General features: G+C 31.9%; 1 protein-coding gene across 1 annotated transcript in view; it reads left to right on the top strand.

Moving 5' to 3' along the window:
• Positions 1-1,125: 1,125 nt before the first annotated feature.
• Positions 1,126-12,405, top strand: part of LOC111714871 (proteolipid protein DM beta) — a 28,617-nt gene continuing 17,337 nt past the window's right edge. The window contains exon 1 of the mRNA XM_023490085.1: positions 1,126-1,228. The gene's annotated coding sequence lies outside the window, so the exon portion shown is untranslated. The remainder of the gene's footprint in view (positions 1,229-12,405) is intronic.

Here is a 12,405-nt window from a genome sequence, read left to right as displayed (position 1 = left end):
CCTAGTATTGTATAAAAAGATAATGTTTTGATTACACAAAAATGTTATTGGTTTGAATAATTTTCCTTGTGGCACTGCTCCCTGTTGAGAAATGTTAAAAAATAAAGAAAGAATATTAAACTTTTGATAACATTTTTTATGTCTTCTTTGCGCTTACAATATAATATATATACTTTGCTTGTCTGTCTGTTTGTTTGTTTCCAAAAAAAACTTCAAAACGGCTAAACCGATCGGGCCCAAATTTTGAGTGGGACTTCACATGTCCCCAGGGATAGTTTATGGATGATTGAATTTTCAAATATTTGTCTCTAACGAAATTCGATTCTAGAAATTTTTTTAAATCCACGAAATAATGTTTTATAAAATCCGTGAAATATTTTTTTTAGTTTTTGTTTTATAATGTATACAAAGAGAAACCTTTTACAATTAAAAAAGAAGATGGGCGCGAAGCGCCCTAAAAGCCTAGTTATTAAAAAAAAGATTATTTTCAATTCACATTTTTTCCTTGAGCCGTGTGACTGAAAGTGACCAGAATCCCTATGAGAGAACCAAGCAATGCTATACATTCAAGAGTATTTAATTAAGATTTCAATATTTGGGGCTGAGAACCCATGAACGGCAATGACAAAGGAGTTAAAAAACTTTTTCTTTATTGTAACAATAGAATTCATAAGAAGATTAAAAATATTTTTTAGGTGAAAACCATGGGAAAATGGTGCAAAAAAATATTTTCCTATGCATATTAAACAATAAACATCCTATTATTTTATTTTAAAAGTTAATAGGATAAACGAATTTTAGGAATATTAAGAGAGAACAGTAAAAAATAACCAATTTTTTGGGTGAAGGTAGAATATCACGCGCGAAGTTACTCCAAGAAGCATATTTTATAACTAGTTTCATTTTGTCCTATAACTACTCGGATAGAACTGCTGATTCTACTGCAGAGCAGCTTATCTTAAATATACAGAGATTACAGAGCTTAGCAGGGATTATGTATAATTACTTACGCAGGCTTTTTACCATTTATACCTTGACTATTTATTACTACGAAGTTAAGATAAGCTTTAATACATTCCTCACGTCTAACAATATAGTATATGTTGTTTTCTTTCATGATGACAACACTCATTTCCACTGAAACAAGTGATTTTCAGGGATCATGATGAAAAAAGTTGGATAACTGCAAAATACACAAAGCTTAGTCTCGAGGCTAAACCCCAAATTGGTGAGTTTTGTCGATGTGATTTAATAGTTAAAAATTAGACTATTGGAAAAATTCAAGGCTCGACCCATATTTTTCTCTGAATGCATCACCTTAGTCTTGAGATTAATTTTTGACGAATTATTTTAATCTTGGCATCCGTAAAGATTAAAAAGTAGATTTAAATTGTATGACCCTGTATGGACGAATATTAAGATACACATTTATCTTCTGAACAATCCTGACATAAGTTAGTTAGTTATTTTTCTTATTTTCTTTTAAACTTTTTATCGCAAAAGTGTTTATTTCGACTTATACCCAAAGTATTGTATTTGTCTATGAATAGTAACGATTGAAAATATGTCAACAAAGGAATTGAGTTTTTGCCACAAGCTCAAATTTTATAATCCCCTTTATCTTTGCAACTTGACGGTGTTAACCTTTTATATTTTAAACTCAGACTATTTAATCTAACAGAATTTATAGTTTGAAATATCAGAGGTCTAAAATATCAAGTTGAAAAGATATAGGGATTAGAAAATCAGAGGTTGTTGCAGAAACTCAATTCCTTTCCTTGGCTGGAAATATACGTACCATATTTGTCTTTAAACTCTAAAAAGAAATGATCTAATCGATAAAAATACAAACGCTGAAAAGATAAAAAATCAACCAGTGGTAACTTTATTTAGAAAGCGAGGATTAAAAATTTCTTACGAGGATTGCCAATATATTAAAGGGGACTTTTATCTGAAAGTTGACATCAACGTTTTCAGACATACATACATACAATATACATACAAGAAACAATAAATTTTTCAGAAACTTTATAACCTTCCCCCAATTGTTTATGAATTTTTTTATGAGGTAAAAAAAAGATTTGCATATTTTTTAGAAAAAGGCTGCTATTTTTATGTGTTTCCTATTTTTAAAAAAGCTCACTTACACAAAAAAAAACTTCTAAAGCGGGACAAGATTATAATTGTGGCCCTTAATTGATAGAGAATAATGTTTGATTTACAACTGTACCACTTGTCTGTTCATCAATGACAGAATCCCTATATATTTATAGCTGATTACATGCATGAGCAACTGTTGTTAAAATATTAAAACAAAGGACGTCCTACTTCAATCTTAACTACCTACGCCTTCCGGTGTATACCCAACATCCACTGTTGGGTATTTTCAACATGAGGGAATTATCCAAATGTGAACATTCATTCACTCATTATCAAACAGAACAGTGAACTGCATAGTTAGTTAAATATGTTTAATAATTATTTAATTGTGTACATAACATTTAATATTTCAGAAGTATGTAACTATTCATTCAAATGTTCCTCTACTTTTGTGGGTCCCTTTTTCGGCTAATGTAAACAAGTTTTATTATTGTCAAACTTCAATTGTATTGCTCATTGTTTAAATATAATTCATTGCTAAGAATCAAGCAAACTCTTTCATATCTAAGTTTACTAAAGTCTACTCTGAGATATTTAAAACCATTTTATGTAACACAATTTCTTTCATATCTAAGTTGCTATAAATGTTTACCTTGTAATTTACTGATTTTTGTGCAGGTTTTAACATCAGAGAATAAATGTTTAAAACTTACTGAATTTCAACAAATGTGCAAATGGAGAATCGTTTAAAATTGCGTCTAGAATCTCTTTAAAAGTGTTAATATACCTGAAAGTATTACTGGTGCATATATATAGGACACCTTAAACTCCCAACTGTTGTAATTATCTATCTATCTATCTTCTGGTAAGAGTTTTGTCTTAAACGACTGTTTGTAAAACTACATTAAAGTGTTTATCTCGTTGTATATTCCAACCACGTTTAGGTTCCTCTGAACCAAATTGGTGTGAAACAGGAGGGAAAACAATAAAATAACAAATATAGAAACATAAAAATTGGCGAGACACGCCTTGATTTTAAAGATGTACCAAAAAATCTTAAAGGGAGTGACTGGCTATGTAAGGTAGTTGAACTGAGTATGCAGTGTTGTGGAAAACTTCTTTCGGATTCATTGGAGACATATTAAACTTTTTAAAGATTTGTAAATCCTGAGTTTTAGCGCAAATTCGACGTTTAAAACGCCTACTTTGGGGGTGGATACGTTTTCAAAATTAGTTTTTTTTATTATTAATAACGAAAGTCTACAATAAACTACAGACGTCATGTTTAGGAACATGATGAGAAAATAAAAATTAATCTTATCATCGAAAATAATTAATCTTGGTCAATTATTAGTTTCTATTTTCTCACTATTCTGGTTTCTCATTATTCACAAAGATTTTACAGATTTTCTAGAATTGATATTGAAAAGACGACATTTGAAAAATTTAAAGAAATCTGCGAATAAATTCAAAGAAAATAAGAAATTCAATATAATAATGAAAACGAAGTAATCGATTTTAGCATTGATTTATTGAAAAATTTCTTTTGAGAAATATGTTCCTAACCATCTAATTAGATTACTTTATTATTTTTACTTTATTTTTCTTTGTCGTTATTTAATAATTGTAAAAAAAACTAATTCTGAAACGTATCCACAACACTGCATACTCATTTCAACTACCTTACATAGCCGGTTACTCCCTTTAAAAGGCCTAAGTTAAAGGGATGTTTTTTCTATTTCAAAATAGTCATAATTCTACCATTTTTGGGTTTAAGAACACAACAAAGCCAATTTCACCACTAAACAATGTTCCCAAGACTCAAAATGATAAAGAGTTTTCTAAGATTTTTAAGACTCTACATCTTATGCAAATATTAATTATATACGTCATTTTTATTATTCAAAGCATTAATGTTTGACCTATGCCTAAAAGCTCGTTACTAACAAAAAATAAGTGCATTGAAATTTTTCATGCAATGAAAAAATCTGGAGGTTTTTTTCTCAAAAAACATTATTGATGATAAGCTTCAATTCTTTATACTCAAATGCTAGTAAAAAAATTAACTGTCCAAACAGTTTGAAAGGCGTCTATTGTCTATCTATTGTTTTCTTAATTAGAGCAGTTCATATTTAATTTCCTGTCTTTAATTTAATTATTTCAGATATTCAACATTTACCGACCTTACCCCAATTCCTCTAACACATAGCTCTATCTAGAACTGCAATTATATACTTAATCTTTTCTATATATACACTAATGCACATCTATATGTAAATTTGGCTTGTCTGTCTGTTTGTTTGTATCCAATAAACGTCAAAACGGCTGAACCGATATGGGCCCAAATTTTTTGTGGGACATCACGGGACCACAGGGAAGGTTTATGAATGATCAAAATTTCAAATATTTGTCTCCATCAAAATTCGGTCTTCATTAAATTTTTGAAAATTTTGAAAATCCGCGAAATTTTTTGTGAAAATCCGCGAATTATTTTTGTTTTGTTTTACGATGTACACAAAGAGAACATTGTTCACAATTAATTTAGAAGATGGGCGCGAAGCGCACTCTAAGGCTAGAAAGAAGGGCGCGAAGCACCTTGAATTTCTAGTATATTAATATATTATACCTTGAAAAATTCCTGTAGGTATAAAATGCCCCAGTTTTATAAAATAAAAGTATATAGTGTCAAGTTCTAAGGTAGTGAGATTCATGAAAAAAATAAAAAGTGAGATTTGAAAATCCAAAATGAGAATATAAAATTTCAACTTTTATTTTCAAACTCTGGTATTGGCGGTAGTGAGATTTCAAAATCCAAAATGAGAATATAAAATTTCAACTTTTATTTTCAAACTGTGGTATTGGCGGTAGTGAGATTTCATTTTGGATTTTGAAATCTCCTGAAATTCTGAATATTCGGCTTTTATGCTGATTTATATGCCGAGCAAATTTAGAGCAACTTTTCTTGTCCATATCTTTTTTCTCTTGGCATGTTGAGCTAAGACAGTTTGTACTTTAAAGTGTACAAATTTGCAATTTATGAATATGTAAACAAGAAATGGCAAAAGCAGAGATTTATACGGCGGAAACAACATTTTAATCGCTACCAATCCACTATAATAATAATACATCTGTGCGGAATTTATAATGTCTGTTTACTCATGTTCAACATTTCCTGCAACTGTGAACTTGTTTCTTTCTTTGCCAAATCATTAGTGACTAGTGAGCCATTAAAAGACTATTTTTAAGGCAGAAAACTTAATTTAACCATAAGATCATCATTTGTGGGTAAGCCTGTACTGATGTTTATATCAAATCCAAAAAAAAAACATTTAAAACTTCAATACCAGGTCAAAACGCCAAGTAAACTAACTTCTATCCGATATAAGTACAAATGTTTTTTATGCATATTCGTGGAATTTGTCAAGCGGATGATAACGGAGGATAATAAGTATATATTTAGATTGGTTATACGCAAGCAAAACTTTAATCAATTTGAGGGTGAAACAAACTCTCTTCCCCAGCCTCTTTAAGGTGAAACAAACAGTCTTGGACATATAAAATACAGTCCATTTTTACGTTTTTTACCTATAGGAAAAGGTACAAACAGACAGTCAAACAAATAGATATTCATTCACATTTTTGAATTAAACTCAGTAAACATGCAGTACGGTTCAGTATGCGTGATAAATCAAAATCTAAAACCTTTGATATATTAGATTTATTTATGATCCATAAACTGGGGGTTGAAGAATCTTTTTAGACACAGAGGTACGNGGTATCGTTATGGAAACCAGTCTTGAAACCCGGGTTTCACAAATGGGGTTAGGCAGTTTTGTTGATATCAACATTTTTGTTTTAAAATATAATTTTATTTAGTTTCTTCATAATCTCCATTTTTTCGAATCTCCAAAATCAAAATCTACACAAATGTTAAGACCCCAACAAGGGAACTCGGGAGTTTCGTTCTAATATACTCTTTTAAGTTTCGGGCTCTGATGTGTATTGTATTGTGTATATGTATTGTAGATATCGAGAGCAATGCTTGATCTCGATTTTTTGTTAATCTACTAATTACAGGTTTGAGAAAACCCTGGTTTTACAGCCCATTTATCACTGAGTAAATTTTGATCAAACAGCTGAACCTAGAAGAAGAGAAAGCATATTTTACCGAACAAACGATTTTGTACCAGTATTTACTTCTTAGCGAACATTTTTTCTCATGATATTAAATAATAATGAAAATGCTACCAATTTGCTAAATTAGGCCACATTTTTTGGAACAAACAAATGATTTTACAGAATACATTTCGATAAACACTTCAACAACTCATGTTATAGGATAACAACTAATCGAAAAATGTACGATCATATTAATAGTAAATGATATAAAATCCGTCTATATGTTAACGATTTGATTGAAAATAAAGTTAAAGATCCCTTCCTTTAAGGAGCGACGCTCAGGGTTTTACTCAAAACAAAACAGTTAGCAGATCGTCTTTCTTTGTCGACAAATTTGCGGCATTCGTTTGTCAACCTAATTACTGCATATGCTTCTTTAAACAATAGTCATAAAATGCTTCTAGTACTGGCATTTCCAAATTGGGGTATGCCTTTTTTTTATATCTCCGGTAATATTGAAGGTTGACATAAATGGCAGACCAGATTTTAGAAATACCAGGACTAGGAGCATTTTATTATTATACAGTATAATTAGGCTTACCAACAAATGCCGAAAATTATTTTAACAAAGAAAGACGACCTTTAAGTCGTTTTCTTACGTTCGTGTTTCATGGGAATCCCTGCGTCTGATTTCAAGACATAACAAAGACGACGTTCTTCCTCTTTATGTTGGTTATTTAATCTAGCCTTTAATCTAGAGGGGAGCCTGCCGCTGCCCACCCAATATCCCCTATTCAGTAAAGATTGAATAAATATTACTAAGAAGGTTTGATATAAAACCACGTCAACCAAAACTAATAACACTCTTACTATGAATGAGTTACCTAACTAGAAAATATTATTAGTTTCAGACATTTTCGGAGAAAACACATTTTCATTATTTCTACTAAGCGATAACAAAAAGAATTATAGAAAGGGACAATTCAATTTAGAAATGTTGTCATATACAGATAGAAATGAATATTTTGAGATATACGGGGTTTAATCTTATAAATTTTGAATTTAAAAAAGTTTCTTTTCATGGCTTAAGCTAATAATTGAAATTCATTGAAATAAAACCTTATTCAAGAATAGAACAATAAAAAATTCTAGAAATTTAATTCCTCGTTAATTTATAAATAAGAAAGAACGGGATTATTAAAAATCCCACTTTCAGAATGGTAAAGAGAAAATTTTATTTTCTAACAATGAAATTCTGTTCTTTCTTAGATTGAATAGAGTAGTAACCAGAAAGTATTGATGTTACTTTCGTCTTTTTTTCTTTTAATTTGAAGGGAAAGAACTTTTATCTCTAATTTAATTGTAGATAACGGATTTATTTACAAATAAAACTGTGCTCGAAACATTTAAAAATATATTAGTTATAACATTTTAAAATTACAAAAATCAAAGACGAAAATTATTCCCTATAGCCATAGGAGGAATACAATGAGTGGAAATCGAAGTAGAAACAATACTGTAGATGGGCGTAGGAGTAGGAGTAGGGGGGATACTGTGGATTGGAGTAGGAGTTGGAGTAGGGGGGATACTGTAGATGGGAGTAGGAGTAGGAGTAGGGGGGATACTGTAGATGGGAGTAGGAGTAGGAGTAGGAGTAGAAGGAATACTGGGTTAAAGAAGTAGGAGAATAGGAGCATTACTTTGAATGGGAATACAAGAACAAGTGAATGCCCTACTCCATAAAGGGTTCTTTAACCCGTGTCTATCCATGTACAATTCAGTTTCACTTAGCTATCAATGTCTAAACCTGGTTACAATCTTTTAACTATCAATGCCAAACTAATAACGGGCTTGATCTCATATGTTATCGATGTCAACACAGACACTAGCTAGTAATCAATCAACACCAAACCACTGGGCACAATCTCATGAGCTATAGATGTCAACCGGACACTAGCTCGTATTCTTTCAACGCCAAACCAATGGGAACGATCTCGTCAGCGATTGATGTCAACAGGGACTCTAGCTAGTAATTGATCATTGCCAACCCACTGGGCACGATCTCATGAGCTATAGATGTCAACCGGACACTAGCTCTTATTCTATCAACACCAAACTAATGGGCGCGATCTTGTCAGCTATCGTTGTCAACAAGGACACTATCTATTAATCAATCAATGCCAAACCACTGGGCACGATCTCATGAGCTATAGATGTCAACCGGACACTAGCTCTTATTCTATCAACGCCAAACCAATGGGCACGATCTCGTCAGCGATTGATGTCAACAGGGACTCTAGCTAGTAATTGATCATTGCCAACCCACTGGGAACAATCTCATGAGCTATCTATGTCAACTGGATACTAGCTCAAATCAATGCCAAACCAATGGGCACTATCTCAGTTTGTATGTTTCAATGAGAATTCGTCAGCTATCACATGATTAAGCTAATCATGCTATACGTATTCCTTTGAAGCACAGTTCAAATGAATAATGGATTTTACGTAGAAGTTTACATACGTAGATAGTTAATAATGTTCAACGTAGTTCAGATTTACAGAATATCATTTTACACAATATTTATTACATTAGGAGTAGAAGAAATACTGTGTTTGGGGGTAGACGTAGGAGTAGGAGGAATACTATGAATGGGAGAAGGAGGAATACTGTGAATAGGAGTAGGAATATGAGTAGGAGGAATACTGTGGATGATAATACAAGTAGGAGTAGGAATAATACTGTGGATAAGTAGAAGTAGGAGTAGAAGGAATACTGTGAAAGGGATTAGGAGTAGGAGGAATATTGTTTATGTATGTAAAGCTTTCCATGAGATCAAATAAGTTTATTATTTTAGAAATGAAGTTAGTAAAAAATTTAGCTATTTTTTGCAAGCTTATATTTATGATGATTGATGACTGTTTTGCAAACCAAAAAGTATATTTCAACATTATGCATTCTTATTATCTTTGGCTATTGTTTATGTGAAACAACTCAATAATTAAGAATAACTAATATAGATCATTGCAGATCAGAAGGGGCCGAGAGCAAAGATCATGGGAATGACCAGGATTTTTTGGTCCTTGCCAAAGGCCAAGAGATCCAGATGATGTGTGTGCAGTATGCTGCGAATATTCTAGAAATTCTAGTCTAGGATAGTGCTAATATTCTAGAAATTCTGGATCAGTATGGTGCTAATATTCTAGAAATTATGTACTAGGATGATGCTAATATTCTAAAAATTCTGATCAAGGATGGTGCTAATATTCTAAAAATTCTGATCAAGGATGGTGCTAATATTCTAAAAATTATGTTCTAGGATGATGCTAATATTCTAAAAAATTCTGATCAAGGATGGTGCTAATATTCTAAAAATTCTGATCAAGGATGGTGCTAATATTCTAAAAATTCTGATCAAGGATGGTGCTAATATTCTAAAAATTATGTTCTAGGATGATGCTAATATTCTAAAAAATTCTGATCAAGGATGGTGCTAATATTCTAGAAATTCTATTCTAGGATGGTGCTAATATTAGAAACATTCTGGTCTAGGATGGTGCTAATATTAGAAACATTCTGGTCTAGGATGGTGCTAATATTAGAAACATTCTGGTCTAGGATGATGCTAATATTAGAAACATTCTAGTCTAGGATGGTGCTAATTTTCTAAAAATTCTGATCAAGGATGGTGCTAATATTCTAAAAATTCTGATCAAGGATGGTGATAAAATTCTGGTCTAGGATACTGATGATATCCTAGAAAACCTGATCTTGGAACATTTTTTTGGAGACTCCTTAATCGTGATATCCAATGCGGGCACTATTAAATGTTAAGATCAATTGTGGGATCCTTTTTTATTTATCCCTGCAGGGTATAAACAACACGGGATATCGATGAGGAATTAAATAAATTCGTTTATTTGAAGGATATGTAGATCAATAATGCTTTATCCCGAAATCGATAACACAAAAGTTCTGACTTCTGAGCTGGGAACTTTGAATGGTGGATATCGGGATTAATGTTAATGCTTAATCCACCTTTTTTTCTTAATCTCAAGATTAATTAACCAATCGGGATTAAGGATATCACAATCTTAAGTTTTCAGCTCTGGATTACGATGCTGTTGATATCCAAGAAAATGTTGGTGTATTTGTAATATGATGCTAAAGTACATCCTGGACTAACTAGGGCCAGATGCGTTCGGTTTCTTTAATTTGTAGGACCAAGGACCAAACTGTTAAATCACAGCTTGATGGGACAAGGACCAAACTGTTAAATCTACGTGAGTACAAAGAAGCTGATTTTTATGTTGGTTCGGACTACAATTTAAATGTTATATTCCTTGAAGGTTTCTGCTAAATATTCGTGTTGAGCACTTTATACTTCAAAGGAAACTCTTAACCTTTCCTAAACCCTGGTAGAATTCAAAGAATTGGAATTAATAACAAACCATTCAATAAATGTAAAAGGATGATAACAGTTCCTTTAGGAAAAATCTGCCTCTCCACTCTAACGGGGGCGGGGGGGCGATGGGGGCAGCTTGGAGGAGAGGTTAGATAATGTAATATTCTCTTTCATTACATAATAAGGATATAATCATAATTATCTTTTCGGAAACGGATGATGCAAAAATTTCAAAACATATTTTGCATAATTTTTCCTTCATCAAAATAATGATCTTTAATACTTATTCTTCTATAAATACGAAAAGTTAAAAACGTTGCAGTTTAAACATTTACGCATTAACTATTTTTAACTTTGTGTTTAACTTAAACTTAAAGTTTTTATCTTGTAAGATGTAACCAATCCTTAAATTAAAAGTTTTGAAAAGAGTTAGTGTGGTGCTAAAGGGGAATGGGGGTGTAGAAAAGGATTGGGGGATGTAAAAAAGAGCTTGGATGGTTTATAAACAGATGGGGAGGGGAGTTAAAATATAAAATAGGGACTGGATGATATGAAAATGGGTGGGGTGGTATAGAAAAGGGTTTTGGCCAGTGGTAAACAAAATTGTTGGGGGGTACAGAAAAGGGATTTGACAGAATAGAAAAGTGTTGGGTGGTATAGAAAAAGGATTGGATAGTATAGAAAAGGGATTGGATAGTATATATAAGGGTGGGTGGTACAGTAAAGGGATTGGATAGTTTAAAAAAGGGGAGGGTGGTATAGAAAAGTTAATTTACCTAACTATCAATTAAGTATAATAACATCCCGTTCTCAAAAAAAATCATGAAAAAAATCGCGTATTATTACTAATAAGGGGACTGCAAGAAGAAACATTCTTATTCTTATTCTTTATTCGCAGATATTTGACCTTTTTCCTCGTTGAAGTGACAAAAAGAAATAGTCTAAATCTTTTACACCATTAACAAGAACCAAGGAAATTTTGTTAATTATAGAAGTTGAATTGAATATTGACTGAAATTAAGTAAGAATAAATATATTGATTTTCAAAGTTCAGAATTTTATTGCAGTTTATAAAAGATAAGAACCTTTTATTCCTGTAATTGATCCCTTTAATTCAGAAAGGTATTTACACTTCATGTATCTGCAATTATGATAATATATTAAAGACTTAACTTATTTGTGAATTGTAAAAAAGCTATAATTAAAATATTTCCATAATTGTTAGCTTGGTCATCGATCTGAAATCCCTGTAACCAAGTTTAGTTGATTAAAAACCAAAAAAGTCTTTTTTTCTACGAATAATTTTCTTTTTAATATAAAATGCCATAACATGGTCCCCAATAGATATATTCATTTTTCCGCTACTGTTTTTTAGAGACACTCTTTAGACCTTCTGTCTACATCTGAATAATGATAAAAAAGAGCAGCAATTGAAGTAAGTATTTACGTTGTAAAGTTTCCTCTTGTAACAACTTTCCAAATGTACTATAATCCGAGTGGCACTTACTCCTCTGTTCAAGCAGTATATGGCATAAAGAAAGTAAATTCTGTTGTAGAGTGGTCCGTTGTACATCTCAAGGGAATATGAGATAAGCTTTTACTCTTCAGTTTCCTTTCTCTATGAGTATAAGGCTTGCTTGCCTTGCCTCCTGGTATATCCTAGCTGCAACCATGGCACAGAATTTGTCTTATTTTCTGAAACTAAAATTGTCTGACTACTAAATACCCATGGAGAGGAAAAGTATATATATCAGAGGGGTTTGATAAGGGGGGGGGGGGGGGG

This window comes from Eurytemora carolleeae, unplaced genomic scaffold (assembly GCF_000591075.1).
Source record: "Eurytemora carolleeae unplaced genomic scaffold, Eaff_2.0 scaffold1666, whole genome shotgun sequence".
NCBI classification, from domain to species: domain Eukaryota; kingdom Metazoa; phylum Arthropoda; class Copepoda; order Calanoida; family Temoridae; genus Eurytemora; species Eurytemora carolleeae.
This window is presented reverse-complemented; position numbering and strand designations above follow the sequence as displayed.